The sequence below is a fragment of the Python bivittatus genome, unplaced genomic scaffold (assembly GCF_059951505.1).
Source record: "Python bivittatus isolate LINGU-HERP-01145 unplaced genomic scaffold, Pbiv_v1 ctg000570_np1212, whole genome shotgun sequence".
Taxonomy (NCBI): domain Eukaryota; kingdom Metazoa; phylum Chordata; class Lepidosauria; order Squamata; family Pythonidae; genus Python; species Python bivittatus.
Genome location: NW_028277097.1, coordinates 19,846,620 through 19,865,226, shown reverse-complemented (window position 1 = coordinate 19,865,226; position 18,607 = coordinate 19,846,620).

Here is an 18,607-nt window from a genome sequence, read left to right as displayed (position 1 = left end):
AAATGTAAAACAGCACCACAAAATTTGAAAAGGTGCACATTCTAATCAGTCGCTCTAATTGTCCCTGTATTGGTTCACAAATGCAAAAGTTCTTATTAAATGTAAACAGAGCAAATGTATCCCCCACCTCTGATATACGATCATAAAAGATCTAAAAGCTAGTAGAGCCGAGGAATTAGATAGTGCTGGTTTATACAGAACTGCGACTGTCACAGTGTAAAGCAATTTCAGTTCACATAAAAGCAGACACCATGGGCACCCATCAAATGTGTACTGGTAGATTTCTGTAACACCATAAACTTGGATACTGAATTTGACCAGTTTGGGTGTTTGTACATGTACTGAATCTTAAGCTGGTTGGGTTCGTACAGCCATAAAGCCAGTGATACAAAGCAAGTTGAAACTAACCAAGTTTCACACATTATGTAAAAGCAGCTGCCAAAACAACCAATTGCCTTGTTTAAGCTTGTTGTGCAAACAGAACCAATATGTTGCTCTCATCTATGTGTCTCAGGCTGCAGATTCTCAGGAGTGATGGGTCTCATATGATATTCCAACAAATCACCCATAAATCATAGACTGAGCTTTTCAAGGCTCAATTTAATAAGCACACGTGCTTTTTAATTTCTACTCCCTCTTTACCCAGGGCAGGAAAAAGAGGCACATTTGTGTATGTGTGTGTGTGCATGTTAATGGGTCTTTTTTGAATAGGAAATGGGGGGGGGGGAAAGAAAATGCGAACTTCATAGCTCAAGATGAGTTGAATTTTTTTGTGTGTAGCTTCCCCTTGCTTTTCCTCTCAAAAGACTTATCTTTATTTATTTTAAAAATACAGTCTTCAAACCATCATAGAGTGTTAGATCCTGAACTTTCTTCCTGGAATGGAAGGCATCTGAGCATTGGTGATGGTTAAACCTCCTGGAAACAAATATAGAGAGAGTTACGTAAGTTCTCCTTGCAACAAAAATTCTAATCTTTCCATCATATCTGTTTATGCAGATGGAGAAGAACATTACTTTGTTCTCCATCTGCATAAACTGGTAGGTGCCAAATCAGGGCCTGGTTGATAGATATGTTGGGAACCTTCTCAGAGGTTATTGCAGTCTTAGGTTTCAGACAACTTCTATTTTCTGCTTAGCTCCATCCATTCTATAGCTCAGTCGTCATTCTCCATTCTCTTGCTCTTCTCTAAACGTCTTTTTGGTAGAAGAGTCTTTTTTTAGATGCCCTACAATTGTCTCATTCCTTCCTTGTACTTTGAGTTTTTTCTATCCTTCTGCCCTTCCAGCTCTTCCAGGGCAACAAACTCTTCTGATCATATTAAGCCACCTTACACTACTTTGCGTGGAGTCTCCACCTCCACTGATTGCAATATTGTCTGCTCTGAATCATAGAATTCTTAGGATCTCTGTTTGGCCACCATCTACTTAGTAGATTTCACTACTTTAGACTGGATCTTTCTGCATAAACATCATGCCTTGTGCCAAATGAATTTGAGTTTCTCTTGTCTGGCTGCATATCAAAGGCTGTCTTAGTTTAGCTTACCTTAACACTCTCCCTGAATTAGTATTAGCTTAGCTTCTCAACTCCAAATCCATCTCCACCTTCAAACTGTACTTGATTTTCCTACTTTGGGAGGTCCATCCATGTGAAAGAACTCAACTTTGGACTCTCACAAAAAGTCTTCATTCTCTTAGGAGTTGCTAGAGATGGCAATGGTTCACACAAAGGGAATGGAAATTCCACTTGTTTGGCCCACAAGGGTCTCATTTATTGCTGTCACATAACCAGCAATATGCTGACTTACAGTAGCATCATGGGTTATGGATTGGAGTCACCCAAAATGATCTTCCTCCGAAGCAAAGAAAAAAAAAATCCAGTCCCTTTGCTCGTGCAATAGCTTTTCCATGACTAACACAGCTATCCCATGGTGCATCAGCAATCTCTTTAATTGTGCAGCAGTCCTGATTTGCTGTCAATCAACCACACACCCAACCCAGAAGACTTAGATTCCCTCAGCTTGGTTTGCTATGAAGGAACAGTGTGCAAACAGCACACCCAACTGGCCTCACAAAGAAATTGTGCATCCTAAATATACAGTTCTATGCTTGTGCAAATGAGGGAGGGGCAGAGTTTTCACATATGATGTAGGCATGCATAGAGATGGCGATAACAAGAAGTTTGAAAGACCGGGTTCATACGGTCCTGTTTACAGTAGCAAATGAGTTGAAGGAATTCTGCTCCTTCACCTATCAACAATTCAGGTCTGTCTAGAAATCAAAATAAATGGAGGACAGAGTTGTACCATACCTACAGTATGCTACAGCCACCCACTGTGTAGGATAAATAGTACATCACTAGCAAAATATTCCCACAGAGTAACTGTTGGAGGAGCAAGAATCAAACAGGAGCTTTGTCTTCATATGTTGCACACCAACTTCCTGGAAGCATCTTATTGGTCATATCAGGAAGCAAGCTGAAGGGGATGGCCATTTTGTTTGAATTGTTAGGGTTCTTTTTCATATTTTTTGAGTCAGATTCAGAAGTATGGACATAAGATAAGGGACTGGTGTTGAGATACGATGCAGGACACTTTCTCCTTTTGCAACATCCTAAGAAGTCCTATATCCCAGACCTTCTGAGAAAATAACAGATGGGAGAACGCAGTGTTTTGAATCTGATAATGCTACCACCACCACGAAAGTGAGCTTTGCTTGTTTCAGTGAACCCTCATTTTATTCCCATCTGTCATTATGACATGCATTTCACAGCAAAGCAATGTTGAGCCAAATCGATCCCATTCAGCTCCGTTATTCATTCCTTATTAGACATTGTAGGAGGAAAGCCACGTTAGTGTGCGATAACCAAATATCAGAAGCGGTCTGGTAGCACCTTTCTCAACTCACAGATTTTGTTAAACGGCAGAAACTGTCATGCACTATTGGCCACCTCATCAGATGCATGGTGTTTAATAAACCTGTTCCTTATTAAATAAATCCATACCCTATGCAGGCGTGCTTGTTTCAATAACATTGTGTCTCCTCTGTAAATTAGCATGATAGGGACCCCCTTTACCAAGAAAAAAGTTCCATTGATGATATGAATAGGTCATGATTTTGGAGTTTGTGTTGTTGCTGTTGTTCTTAGAATTCACAGCATTAATTGAAAAGTTACAAAAGTTATCTGAAAGCAAGTTTTTTTCCCCTTATCAAGTTGCCCCCCCCCCCCCACACGTTATTATCTGAACCTACTTGGCTATAGCATTCAGCTTTCAGATTTGCAACCCTTTTTAATTGTACCATTCTCGATAGGGCAAAATATCATTAAAGCCAGTTGATTTACTATGAGTTTCATGGAAGTCTCAATCTCAGCTTTTTTCTTTTGAAGGGAGCAACCGCTGATGACTTTAGATCTTTATCCGACTCTCGGATACGTTCATAAGATTGTCAAAATTTCTCAGTAGCATACCCTTGGGTGTACATTTCTCTTGAGTTCAGTGGAAAGGGAAAAAAAAGTGTTCAATAACCTCAGTTTTTTTCTTTCCATTTCCAGTGTTTGGGTTCTACATCCCTTAAAAGAACATCACTTTGAGCGATTGGTCTGATGCCGACATGAAGAATATGCACTAAAAAACCCTTTTAGAAAGATTTATAATATTAACCTCAGGCTATTTTTAAGTCACCGTCAATCTTTATGGAAGTCGAGTTGAGATACATTTGTTTCCAGAAAGGCTGCAAGTTTCCGTTACCTTTCATAAACCAAGATTGAACAAATGGCTCCCGGTGAAACTGAGATCTGCTAAATGATCTGCTTGGGCATGGAATTTCACACTGTCATTTTGAAATGGCCCATTTCTTGACTTTTTCCACCAAAGAGAACTTGATAGCTTTGCATATGATTTATAATTAGGGCTGAAATAAGTATATAAAAATCTGTTGGTTCTGCTGAGAGTTTTAGCTCTCATTCATTTTATCTATTTATTAATCCAATTGATATAGCCGCCCATCTACCCAGTGAAAATCTGGATTGCAAACCAAGTAAAAAATAAAATAAATGAGACCATCAAAACCAAACAGAAGTTATGTTGAGGCTCCCCCCACCCCATGAAAATCCCAGAATATACACGTCACATATATACATGACAGAATCAGGTAACCAACATCCTGGCCTCAATGCCTGAGGGAAGAGCCAGGTCTTCACAGCCTTCTGAAAGACAAGTATCCATATCTGTGGATGGTGGTGGTGGAGAGGCCATTCCATAGGACATGTTCCATGACAGAGAAGGCAAACTTCCTAAGACCTACCAGGTGACTCTTTACCAGGGGGACCTGTAGCATGCCCACTCTGCCAGATCACTAGAAACCATTGTGGATAGGTAATCTTACAAGTAACCTGGCCCCATGTGATGCAAAGCTTTAAAGGTGACAACCAGACCTTGAATTTTACCAGGAAGCCTACTGAAAGCTGTTGTAGCTCACATAGCACAGGTGCTACATGGACATACCCTGGTGTGCTCAATCCTGGATGTGCCATTCCATTCTGGACCAGGTGAAACATCTCCATTCTGGCCCAAGCAGTCTGCAAACACTTGGACAGCACCTCAGCCACAGATAAATAAGCATGTTTCACCATCATTATCTTCACAAGGTCACCCTTAATGCAGACTCTTACCTGTGCTGGTTGGATTCATTCTTTATCTTCTCTAGAAGTATTCTAGGTATCTCTTGAGGTGCTTCATCTCCTGAAGCTCATTTGAAAACCAGTAATCTCTGTGATCCACACACACACAAAAAGTCTGCATGGATGTAATTCAATCCAAGACTGCTTTTTTAAAAATTTATTTATTTATACCTAACAGTGTCTAAGCCCTCAAACAAACCTTGCACCAGAGCTTTAGAAACAACCCCAAGCTCCCACTGGAACCCTTCCAGGTCCATTCAGCACCTGGGCTGGACCAATCAAATAGGTTCCTCCTCTCCAAAGCTAACAGTGACAAGGGACAGATGGCAACATCCCCCAACTCTAGAATGTGCCCCTACTGCCCCAAGATAAAAACAGATCTAACACATGATCTCCACTTTGAGCTCAGCCACCAATAATATGCCTCAGGTCCATGGTTGTCCAGGTGGCTATGAGCTCCTGAGCTGCCTCCAACTCCAGGAGAAGCAAATGCATTTTGATATCCCAAGGCACCATAAGCTTAGGGAATTTCACTGCCTGCCTGGTCACAGAATTAAGCAATTCTGTCAGGGATGCTTCTTCAGAGCAGGGAGATCAGTACCCAAGCAGCAATGCTATCTGATCCTGCAGCTTAATCAATAAGGTTTTACATCTGGTTATCTGTAGACCAACACCTCTGGAAGCTTCCAAAGTCTCCTGGATGACAATGGCCACATCCTCCATCTCTAACTTGGGGTCTTGGCTGACGCCACACCTGAAACTCAGCTGGGCACATTTCCTAGAGGAGAATACAGACACAGACTCAGTGCCCAACCCAGTCTCAGTAATGGATGTCATGTAAGCCTTTTGTGGATGAAGGAAGCTTTGTTAGAGACCAACCTGCCACTCAGTAACACCAGGGGAAATCTGGGGACACTGAAGCTCCAATGTCCAGGTCTTGGGACAGAGTACAAAGATCTGGAATATGGCATAGTACTAGACACTGAGGTCACCTTCCCCCACCATATCTCTCCATGCCCATCACCACCATGATGTCCCTGGCTGCTCTGTCCCACCTTACAGAACCCATCACTTCCACCTCTAGCTCTCTTTTCCCCAGGTCAAAAGGCCCACACAACAAAACAGACCGGTGGAATAGCTATCTGTCCCTGGCACCTAGTGTTATAGTTTGAATGAGAAATTCAGTGTTGTGTGCCACATTTGGAAAGGTCGTTTGGTCTAGAGGTTAAGGTGTTGGAGGGAAACCTATGTCCTAGTCCTACCTTAGGCACAGAAGCCACTGGGTGACCTTGGGGTAGTCACTTTCTCTTGGGCAAGCCACTTCTGAAAATTATGCCTAGCAAACTGTGTGGACATGTCCATGTGGTCACCATAGGCCAAGAATGACTGAGACAAACTTGAACAGTGCCCAAGAGCAGTGAGGATGATCCTAGGAGAAAGATTGAAAGCCCAAATATGACAACATTCTTTGGCTGTGTTCAACCATAATTCATATCAGGTTCATTAAAGTCTGAGTGTATACCTTGAAAAACATGCTTATGCTTTATAGGAGGACAATTGTATTAGTCTATGGTAGCAAGAAGTCAGAAGGAGTCTGGTAGCCCCTTTTCCCACTAACACAGCTTATTAAAAGACAAGCTTTTATTAGCTGCAGCTTATATCCTTGAATAAAACTAGCTTGTTGGAAAAGGGGCTACCAGACTCCTTTGGAGTGTATACTTATGATTTCTTCCTGTTATCCTTAGACTGGTCTTTTGGTGTCCTGCAGTATTGGGCAAACCCATGGTGTTTGGTTAATGCACAGTTCAATATATGGTGCAACTCTAGAAAATAGGTTCATTGAGTAAACAAGTGAAGTGTGGAATATAAAAGGAGTTTTTAAGGAGCACGAACTGTTCTCTACCATCCCAGGTCATCATGGTATAATGTCTTAAACAATAGGAAGGGAAATTTCACTTGAATGAAACACACACACACTTCCTAGCACTAAGAACAGTTTTGACAGTGACACTAATGACTGGGAGAGGTGATGGGCTCCTCTTCGCTGGATGTGTTCAAGTAGAGATTAGGTGGCCATCTGTCAGTGACACTTCATTCTAGATCCCTGCACTGATTTGGGAGTTGGACTTGGTGTCTTCAATGTTTCCTCCCAACTCCCTTCTAAATACCCGAAAGGATGTCACACAGAAGAAGGTCAAATCCTGTTCTCCATTTGTCCTCAGTGCAGGACACGGAATAATAGATTTAAGTCACAGGAAGGCAGATTCTGATTGAATGTTAGAAAAAACTTCCTGACGGTAAGAACAGTTCGTTAGTGGAACCAGTGATCCAGAGAGGTTGTGATCTCCCCTTCATTGAATATATTAAAACAGGGGCCAGACAGCCATCTATCAGGGATGGTTTAATTTGGATTCCTGCATTGAGCAGGGGGTGGGACTCTGGAGCCTTTTCCAACCCTCAGATCCTGTGATCGATCTTCCCAGCCTTCTCTTTCAAAATAGTTGCTGAGCAGAAATGTAGTTATCAAGATTTTCTGTGGATTCTCTTAAATAAGGTGCCAAGGGGGGAGATTTGCAACCAATATGATCATTTCCACCCCTTTTTGGAGCTGTTCATAATATTATTTCCACCCCTCCCCTTTTTTCCTCTTTTCTCTTATTAACCCAATTATTAATGTTGAAGCTATACTGTTTTGTTAACACTGATGTATTACTTTTCTTCTTTCTATTAATTTATCATGGTGACATATTTAATAATCATGCACATCATCCAGCTATGAGCACCATTTAGAATCCTTTTTTTTTTTTTTAATGCTGTCCAGAGATGAAGGTCAAGACTATATAATAACTGGATGAAAGGCAACCAGGAAATATTGGGGCTGTAAGCTAGCCTGGGAAATAAACATTAAGAAATCCCACAAAACAATATGAAACTCCCTACATATTATTCAGGGATGGAGGGAAGGAAGGAAGGAAGGAAGGAAGGAAGGAAGGAAGGAAGGAAGGAAGGAAGGAAGGAAGGAAGGAAGGAAGGAAGGAAGGAAGGGTTCATGAAGTCAACAGGAGCTGAGTTTGACTCCAGTGGGAAATTTAAAGATTGAAATTCTAATATGAAATAACTTGATCTATATTTATTAGGCTTAGATTCAAGTCAAAATTTACTTCATAACTTCTGAAACTGCCATTGGAACATGTAAGCGCATTTTGTAATGTGTTTGAAAAAAAGGTACCTGGGCAGACAAAAAAAAAAAAAAAGTTAGAAAATATGTTGTTTGGTAAAGCCTATATTTAGGAGTATGACTTTCAGACCTATAAAAAGCCTTTAAATGCCATTTTTGTAGGAGTTTAAAAAAAGATGATTGAGCAATGAGACAAGAAAGACTGTAGTGAACACATAGAATATGAGCAGTGCCTCACGGTGGCGTTCTCAGTGGCTTCTAAGGACCTCAGAAATAAATGAAAGAACATAAAAATAGCCATAATGTTGTGACAGGATCAAATCTCACAAGATTTTAGGGTTCTTTCCCAGAACCTCATCAGATTTCAGCAAGGACACCACAATCTTGTCTGATTTTGGGCAGGAAGGATGAAATCTTGTGGGATTTTAGTGTGAGAACTCTGAAATCTCACACATTTGCTGATGCATGATATTTTGGGCATTTTTAAAATAATTTTTGTTTGCTTTATTAATCCTATGCCATTGTCTAAAGCTGAGAAGTCACCATTCAGAACCAGCTTCAGATGACTGGAGTGGGGGGAATCATTTTTCTTAGTTCTCTTCCTCCCTAAGGTATCTATTCTAGTTGGTGAGGGAGGGTTAAGAGATCTGCCTGATGACCAATATTTGGTGGAATGGCCCAGAGTATTCTATTTTCACCAGGGCTCCCTTTTTTTTCTACTTCCTGGAAGAGATAATCCCTTAGCTCAAGATTAGGTGGCATCAATGTTGATCCCACTGCCTGGAGGCTGTCAGGATCTCAGTGGGGAGGAACAGACTGAATCCCATCACAACAGAGGGATTTTGAGTCTATGGGCCAAACAGTTCCAGAACAGCATCATCTTCAGCTCTGAACAGGTTTGTACACTCTAGTTCAGAGGTAATCCACAAGCTGGATTCACAGTTTCTGCTCAAGGAAAAGGAGACAGATATGGCCAGAAAGGCTCTTCCATAGGTCCATCTTGTGCATCAGTTGCAGCCATTCCTACATTGAGAACACCTGCTTATAGTCACTCATATCCTAGTCACCTCCTGTTTGGATTACTGTCACATGACCTATATGGAGTTGCCCTTGAAAAGCATTTGGAAGCTACAAGTGGTACAAAAAGTGGTGGTCCTGGAATGATGGCTGTTTGCCATTATACTTGGGTGACCCCACTACTTCAAGAGCTGCATTGGTTGTCTGTTGGCTTCCAGGTGAGATTCAAGATACTGATTGTCATCTTAAAGGCCCTACACAGTTCCAGACCTGGTTATCTACAGGACCACCTTTTCCCATAGTTATAGGATCAGCTCAATCAGACTCAATCCCCTCCAGTTGCTATCTATTCAAGACTGCCATCTGATGGGACCTAAGAGATGGACATTGTTGACCACTGTCCCTATGCTTTGGAACTCCATCCCCATGGAAATCCAGTCTATCTTTTCTCTCCTGGGTTTAGAAGAGCAGATATGAGGAAGGCACGCTGTGAATGCTGGAATGCATGGTGGGCATATAACTTTGCATTTTTTTTCTTTTTTCCTTTGCCCCTTACAATGCTGTTGAGATTTGTTACTGTTCTTGATGGCTGGGTTTGTTTATTTTATACAAGGGACTTCTTTAAAAATAATGTTTGGTTACCTGCTGAGAGCTTTTGGGAATGAGTGGTCTAGTAAAACAAACAAACAAATACTTAAGTCAATTAATCCCCCATCAAGGTCTGGGATATAGTTTGTAGTAACCTAGTTATCAATGTTAGTTCAGATTAAAACAACAACAAAAACAACAACAAATCAACCACCCAGGAAAGTCTGCAAAATTGGCTTTTCTTTTACTGCTTCCCAGAATGACCAATTTAATGGTAATATAAAGGGATTGTTTCTTTATTATCGTTATAATTATATTCCTTGAATGATAATGAAAAGCATGATTAAAAATCTCAATCATCTTCCAGAAATGCTCAGTTGTAATATGAATCATGGCAACTCTCTGAGGGATAAATAATTATCATACAAATATTATCCATAACATCTAATATTCTGCAGATATTAGCCATTGAAAACTAATAATAGAAAGCAGGTCACCCTCCAGCTGTGTGGACTCCAACTCCCAACAGCCCCCAAACATAGCAACCCTTGCTGAGGATTTCAGGGAAAAGTATGCAGCACCCCTTGCTCCTTGTCCTGCAACAATACCCCTGGTAGGTTGGGCTGGCAGAGAGTAAATGGCCCTAAATCACCCAGAGGGCTTCCATGGCTGGGGGATGTGGAGACTAGAACCTGGGTCTCCTCAATTCTAATCCAATACCATGACTACTACAACCAAGTAGCTTTCCCCCCCCCTTAAAAATAAAACATATTTCTTGAAGATGTAAAGGGGGGGGGGAGTTTTAAGTAGAGATGAATATGAACAAGTTCCATTATCTGTGGCCACAACAGAACCCATTTTGGATTGTACCATTTTGCTTCTACAGGTAGTCCTTGGTTAATGACCATTCATTCAATGACCATTTGAAGTTACGACAGCCCTGAACAAATGGTATTTACAACTGGTCCTCAAAGTTATGGCTGTTGCAGCACCCCTGTGGTCACATGGTCAAAATTTGGGTGCCTGGCAGCCTGCCTGCATTTATGACTGCAAGGTGCATTATAACTCCCCCAACCCACCTATTCCCCCCCCCCCAATCTCTGCCATTTTGGCTGCCTTGCACTCCTCTGCCCCTGCCAATCTGTCATTCCGCCCTCTGCCACCACTGCTGTCTCCACCATCCTGTACTCTGTCCTGCACTCCCCTGCTTCTTGGGAAGGCTGCATGCAACCAGCAGCTGCCTTGCGCAAAGCCAGGCCAGGCACACCTCATCAGCAGTGGGAGGAAGAAGACAGTGAAAGTCAGCTGGGGATGGTGGGGGTGGGAGAGGATGGTGAGCAGGGCAGGAGAAGTCTGAGGTCCTCACCTAATGATGGTGTGGTCCTGGCCTAATGACCACAACTGGGACTACTGCAACTACTGTCACTAAGCAGTGCAGTCATGTGATATTTCGCCTAATGACCGCTTTGCTTAATAGCAGAAATTCCAATCCCAATTAGTGTCATTAAGCAAGGACTACCTGTATTCCTGAAAGTTGGGGTGGATTTAGTAGCTGACCTTAGCTCTTTGTCCTATTGACCTCACTTTTATATTTGGATCAGTTTGACTGCAAAGGATGTGCTTTTAGTGTGATTATTTCAAACTGCCTCGAGGGCTGTGATGACTTGGAAGGGTCTATAAATGTAAGACCTAAGCAAGCAGCTTTGTCTGTAGTAATTCTATTTTGCTCCAGTAACATGGCTTATCTTTACTCCAACAGAATCTGAGAGGATCCACCATCACTTTCAGTTGATTCTACTTTTTCCACTGATTGATTGATTTCTGTTGATTATGCTTTCTCCAACAGCCAATGTTTTCCAAAAGAAAAGCTGCGCTTTTCAAACCAGAAAGGCATCTGCCCTCTTGGTGTGTTTGCGTAGGAAGAATACTAGCTGAGTCAGTTTCAATTTATGAGCCATTGTATCCTGCTAAATCGTACTGTAAGGGGGAAAGTGCACACCCGTGACAGTGATTAAAACTTTACAATTAAAATGGGGATATTAATCAGTATCACACCAAGTTAACTCAGGTGATTTGAGACAAGTAAAGTCAAATCCTTGGAATGGAGTGCAGGCCAAGGAGAGTTTTTCAAGAAAAGGTGGTGTGAGCCAAAGATATTCAAGGGCTTGGGAGAGAGAACAAATGGAGGCCGGGTGCTAGAGTGAACTAAAGATCTGTGAGTGTTTTGCAGAGTAGTTAGCCCTTGACTTGGCAGATGCATCTTACTCTGAGCTCAATGCCCTCAAATTCTGATAGGTAGAGAGAGAGAGAGAGAGAGAGAGAGAGAGAGAGAGAGAGAGAGATGAGAGAGATAGATAAATGATGGGTAGATCTGAGAGGGAGAGAGAGACTGTAGATGGATGGATGGATGGATGGATGGATGGATGGATGGATGGATGGATGGATGGATGGATGCATGGATGCATGGATGCATGGATGCATGGATGCATGGATGCATGGATGCATGGATGCATGGATAGATAGATAGATAGATAGATAGATAGATAGATAGATAGATAGATAGATAGATAGATAGATAGATAGATAGATAGATAGATAGATAGATGATAGATAGATAGATAGATAGATAGATAGATAGATAGATAGATAGATAGATAGATCCCAACATGCAAGAATCAGGAAGGTGTAGCATTGAAAGTGCTGGATTAGAAGCAAGAGACCCAAGGTCTAGACCATGGAAGCTCCCTGAAAGACTTGGAGCTGGTTTCTCCCTCAGTGTACTGGAGTGGTGAAGGTGGTGGACTAGGAGTGAGATTCTCAAGTTCTGGTCTTCCCTTAGGCACAGAAGTTGGCTGAATGATTAACTGGAAAATATGGTGCCTTATGGGCCTTAGCCTGCAATGAAGAGGCCTTCATCTTGTAGCAGATTGATCTGGGCTGATGATAACAATGATAAGACAACTATAGATATCTTCTTTTTTATTTCTAGAAAATAAGATTTGTGCAGGTTGCAGTTTCTGTGACCTTAAAGCAGTTGTTACTGTCTTGGAACTATGAGCTAATCAGCATATCTTTTCTTTTTCTTTTGGGCTGGGCTGTTCTTTAGATGCTCCAATGATGTTACAAATGCCCAATCAGCTAGTTCTTGCTGAATTTCTTTTTCTTTCTCCCCCCACTTTTTCTCCCCCCCCCCCCGCTCATTTTTGGCTGACTACAAACACACTTCAGTTTAGTTTCCCTTCTGAAGGCTCTGAAATGACTAATTCCTTCTCCATATTTCAGCACATCCTTAACTGCTAATTGAAGTCTGTGTGCAAGGCGGGGAATGGTACGCACCGATGAGATTTCCTCTCGCAATAAGGTGCCGAATCTGCTCTTTATCTTATTCATTGTCGGGGCCTCATCTGTTGCAAGTCCAATCAATTTTTGTAGCTTTGAAAAGATATGTCCTCTTTTAACTTTCTCCATGCCAAAGAAATGAAGACGAGAGGGAGGGATTACGCATTCCCTTCTTCTGGCAGTGAAATTTGATTGCTTTCAGAAGACTCAGGGAAGAAATGTTGCTGACATCCCCCCCCTCCCCCCCCCGGCATCTCTGCATGGCAATAAGGTATGATGGCTGATTTATCAAAAGGAACGTTCTCAAGAAGAACAAGAGAGAAACAGAAAAAGTTCACATGGCTCAAAACAAGCTGCTAATTTCTTTGTCATTTCCCTGGATAATACGGCTTTGGAGCAGCTGTGATTGGAACAATGGATGTTCTCCAGACTGTATCTCACTTGACTTTTGGAACTGGAGAAGGTCATTTATGTTGGTCCAAAGCAAAAGAAAAAAGAAAACTAACGTTTCTGTCTCCCAGAGCGGGGAGAGGGGAGTTCCATCAGAATGAAACAGGGAGTCAATATGTTGTCTCAAGGACTTATTCAGTTTAGTCAGTGATTAGGTCTTGAATAAAAAATGGTAAACAAAGAATGAGTATTCTATTATTGAACAAGGAGGCCATGTACCACATTGAGACCTTGGTGTAATTAAATGGGACTGCTTTCCTTGGTTTGCTTTAGGCTGAAATGGAAGAAAATGCAAAAAGGCTAGTGTTCTTTAAGAAAAATTAAAATGGCTTGAAAGAGGCATTGGTTCCTGCAGTTTGCACATGAGAACAATCTTTAATCCTATGTATTGCCATGTTTCTTTTATCCTGTGGCGCCTTCTTAGTAAAACAGACCATGGGTCCATTGAGTCAAAATCTAGGGTTTTTCAAAGGATTCATTCCTGGTCTTATATGAAGATGCCAGGGATTGAATTTGAGACTTTCACCTGCATGAAAAAGTATGAAAAAGATCCATCACTGAGCAGTGTTTATTTTTTTAAGCACAGCAAAAACTAGAAGTGAGGTAGAACAGTCTGCCAGTGTACATCCATACACACATATACTACATAAATATAGTCAGAGGTAGTTCAGTATGAGTTGATGTATAGTTCAGGAAAAATCATTCTTAACAAATGACAGATACGTAGGCCAACCACTTGGACAGCTCTTAGTTTCAGATGGTATAAGCAGACATAACTGGTGAATTTTACAGTGGGGAATAGATCCTCATATACAGTAGATCTAAGCCCAAAGGATGACAGCCAGTTTGGTGTAGTGGCTAGAAACTGGGAGACCATGACTTCTAGTCCTGACTTAGGCATGAAGCCACTCAGTGACCTTGGGCCAGTCACTCTTTCTCAGCCTTAGGAAGCACAATGGCAAACCACAAGAGACAGTTTGGTGTAGTGGTTAAGGCATCAGGCTAGAAACTGGGAGACCATGAGTTCTAGTCCCACTTTAGCCACAAAGCCAGCTGGGTGACCTTGGGGCAGTCACTCTCTTAGCCCTAGAGAGGAGGCAATGGCAAACCACTTCCAAAAGCCTTGCCAAGAAAACTGCAGGGACTTGTCTAAGGAGTCTCCAGAAGTCAACTCTGATTTGAAGTTGACACACACAAACACAAAAGTTACATTACCTTAGTCCAGCATTTTGCTTTCCACAGTGGCTAACCGCATGCTTCTAGGATGCTCATAAGCAGGAGGTGGAGATATAACTTTCTGTCCACATTGTTCACCTGCAATTGGTATTAAGAGGCATGCTACCCACATTCTGGAGTAACATGGAATCATCAAGTTTAGTAACACACAGTAGACTTGTCCTCCACAAATGTATTCAAGCTCTTTTCAAAGCCCTCCAAGATAATGGCCACCACAATCTCCACCTTGTGATGATGAGTTCCACAGTTTAATGATGTCCTATGTGAGGAACAGCTTCCTTCACCCTATTCTAAACCCCTTCCCCATCAGCTTTGCTGAGAGAGGGAGAAAAATCTTCTCTTTCACTATTTTCTCTAGGCCGTGCATGGTTTATTCACCTGGGAGGGCAGACTCAGAAAAGCAAGAGAATTTAAGAGACTGGCCATGGTGTCTGAAAGGAACAAACAGATAGGAGAAATGAGGAATTTCTTTTCTTGATGAAGTAATACCAATGTTTGGATCACAAATAAATAAAAATGATGCTTCTTGCCCTCAAAAATGCTGATTTTGCCCTTTCAAGAAATCACCTAAATTAATTCCCTAGATCAGTGTTTCTCAAACTTAGCAATTTTAAGCTATGTGGACTTCAATTCCCAGAATTCCCCATTGCTGGCTGGGGAATTCTGGGAGTTAAAGTCTACACATCTTAAAGTGGCCAAGGTTAAGAAACACTACTCTAGATATTCTAGGAATGGAGGTGTCTCTCAAGCTCCTAAGCTGCAAGCTAATTTGTCAAGTTTGATGCTTGTTCAGCCTGCAAAATTAAAGTTCATTCAAACTAGTGTTCATATTACTTTATTATCCACAGTCATTTGGGCATGCTTTTCTTCTTTTATATACATACCATGTTTTGTATGCACTTCCCCCTAATATTTGCATTTTTAAAACAAATCTCTATAATAGAATACATTTAACTGAACCCTTTCCTCTAACAGTCACATTTTGATATTCAGAGTTTTTAAAGTTCTGAATTGCATCACAACATTTGGAAAAAACAGGTATCAGCATGTAACTGAATTCCAATATTAGTTCAGAAAATGCAAATGGGCTAAGTTTGCATCAGAATACAAAGCACATGAATTTCTTCTTAATCCCTATTTATCACCCATGCTGCAACCCATTCATGCCAGAAATGAAAACCTGGCTGATGTTCTTATGAATGAGAACATTCACACTATTTCATTTGTTCATTTTAACTTTTTTTCCTGGTTTGCCAACCATTATGTTCCACTCCTCCTCAATTCAGATTTAAGTGTACAGATTTCTAAAATTCCTAGCTTTAATGTAGGTGCTACAATAAATAAAATATACCCCAGTAAATGGCACAGATTAGCCCCAGACTAGGACTTGGTAGAGTAGTAATGAAAGCCTTGGAAAAGATACTCAGATGCTATGACAAGTCTAGAGCTACAAACAGGGGTGTCTGTGGTGGAAAGGGGAGTCAAAAAGGTCAAGATGGGAGCTGCAATCATGTGATCAAAGCCCTGGATGTTTTCTTCTGTTTTATGTTTGTCATGGTAAGGCTTTGTCACATAGGGTTAGGGTTAGGGTTATTTGAGTTTTTTGACACCCCCCTCCCTCCATGCAGGCCTCCCTTGCCTACAAAGATATAATAGGCTGAAGGAATAATCTTGAGGAACAGGAGGAAGGGCCACGTCAAAACAACAGTTGGATAAAAGAAACCCAAGTCCAGGACAGAACTGTAACCTGAGAAAACATCTCGGACAAGACCCTCCTTAGTTCTCACAAAGATACAGGGAGGGAGGGGAGAAGCACATTCAGAGTTCCAATATTCTGTTACTATAAGTTTGTAATAAAAGTAGCATTAGCTTATATGACTTTGATTTCTAAGTTTGGTCTACCTTGGAGGGCTGACAAAAGTTCAAGATTGTGCAGGTAAGGATTTTCCTTATGAGTTTCTATGGAAAGCAAAGTTGGACTTTGATAAAGCAGGCTTTTGAAATTTGACGTTGAAGAAGACTCCTGAGAATATTATGGATAGCCAAGAAAACAAACAAATCAATCATAGAACAAATCAATCCAGGGTTCTCACTTGAGGCACAAAGGACCAGACTCAAACTATCATGCTTCAGATACCTTATGTGAAGACCTAGCTCTCTTAAGAAGTCAATAATTTTGGGAAAGGTGGGGAAAAAAGTGAAAAAGAGGACAACCAGCAGCAATGGGGATGGACTCAATGATGATGGCAGTGAGCGTAACATTGGAAGACCTGAAGGTTGGGGACGGATCATCCTTGAGAAGATCTATGTGGTGGCTAAGAGTTGACACCGACTTGATGGCATATAATTTGTCAATCAATCTATCTATCTATCTATCAAAGTGGCCTGCTCAGATGACAGGTATTTTGATTCTTCAGTTCTGTGTGGCCAAGTTACACACATCCATTGGAGAAAACAACAACAGCCAAACAACCCATCATGCTGTCATCTGTTTCCTTTTAGTGTAGTCTTTTACTGATAACCACATTCTGAAACATTTCTGTGATCTCTCTTAAGTGAGAAAATGAAGCAGAAACTACCTGCTTTTCTCCATCAGGAGGATGTGTCTTGCAACCAGTTGCATTAATCCCCACAGAAGAAATATATATATTCCAAATGATTTACCGTGCTTTTTCCTGTGATTTCCTTGTGATACAGAATCTGAGCCCCCCCCCCATCCAACTCTTCCTTTGCAATTAACAATGGCCAGCAACGTTTTCTCTTCATTATGCAGCACTTCAAACTCAGGCAGGTGGGGGGGGGGGGGGAAGGAGGCCAAGAGTCCTTGGGGATATATATTTCATTTTCATCCATTTTGATGGATTTTTCAGCTCCTCTCTGATCTGCATCGTGTAAGTTGGGATCTCAATTAGCCTTGGTTTGGGGCATTTTAGTGGCTGGGCTGCAGCGATATTGATCTGTCATAATCCACAAGCCTCTTTCTCAGAGCAGTCTTTGCCATGGGGAAAAGCAGCTGGGAAAAAAATGTGATGGTTGCAGTTAATTTGAAGGAAAGGTGAAACAGAGGGACTCCATTAGGAAACTGGTACAAGGGAGAGCTGAAGTTAATTTTGAGGAAAGGAGAAGAAAGAAGGAAATAGAAGCAAAAAGTTAGGCTGCATTACTGATCTACAAAAGCTGAGAGTACCCAGTCATTCTATGAGATGAACTCAAAAATATTGTATGACCATCTCCAGTATAAACTGGCCTTTAGGTGAGATATTCTCATAAATAACATTATCTACTTCTCTCCCTCTCCCTCTCCCTCTCCCTCTCCCTCTCCCTCTCCCTCTCCCTCTCCCTCTCCCTCTCCCTCTTCCTCCTCCTCCATCAGTTTCATTAAATGAGATGGAAGTGGAACAGCTTTAGGTTCTCTTCCAATCTGGTAAAGGTGATTCAGATTTTAGTGTGATTCTTACAGGTGGGGAATGAGGAAATGAAGAAGATCTGGAAATGGATTGATGATCTCAAGACAGGTGGGATAAAGAGAAGAGGAGTGTACAGAGGGAAGGAAGGTGGCAAATAATATAAGGGAGAAGTGGCAGCGAGAATACAGGGGAAGAAAATGAAGGTGGTGGAGAGTGAAGATGGAGGGAGATGAAAGGAGGAAAGCAAAAATAACAGTAGGACTGTGGAAACTGGAGAGGAAGAAAGGAGAAAAAACAAGATTAATGAGGGAGAAGAGGGATATGGGTTAACCAAACAGAAGAAAAGAAGAAAGGGGAATCATTGGGTAAAATTAATGAAAAGGAGTAAAAAAACTATTTTGGCCTATAGGGAACTTAACTGTCCCATGACCTTCTAAACCAAGGAGAGAAGACCTTTACCTTATGAGAGTAATCTGGATTACCACTCTACTTCAGACTACCTTCAGGGCCTTCAAGAAGGTTTTTCCTCTCTCTATCTCTCCAGAGCCATGCATAACCTTCCTACTATTGTCAGTGTCCCATTACACTTCAGCTATGCCTTATAATACTCTTTCTTTTCAAGGAGGAATGATGGACAAAGTTAATCAAGATCTATCTCCTTCAACATCCCTTAATTAGGCAATTGTAGGATGTTGTTGTTGTTCAGTCGTCA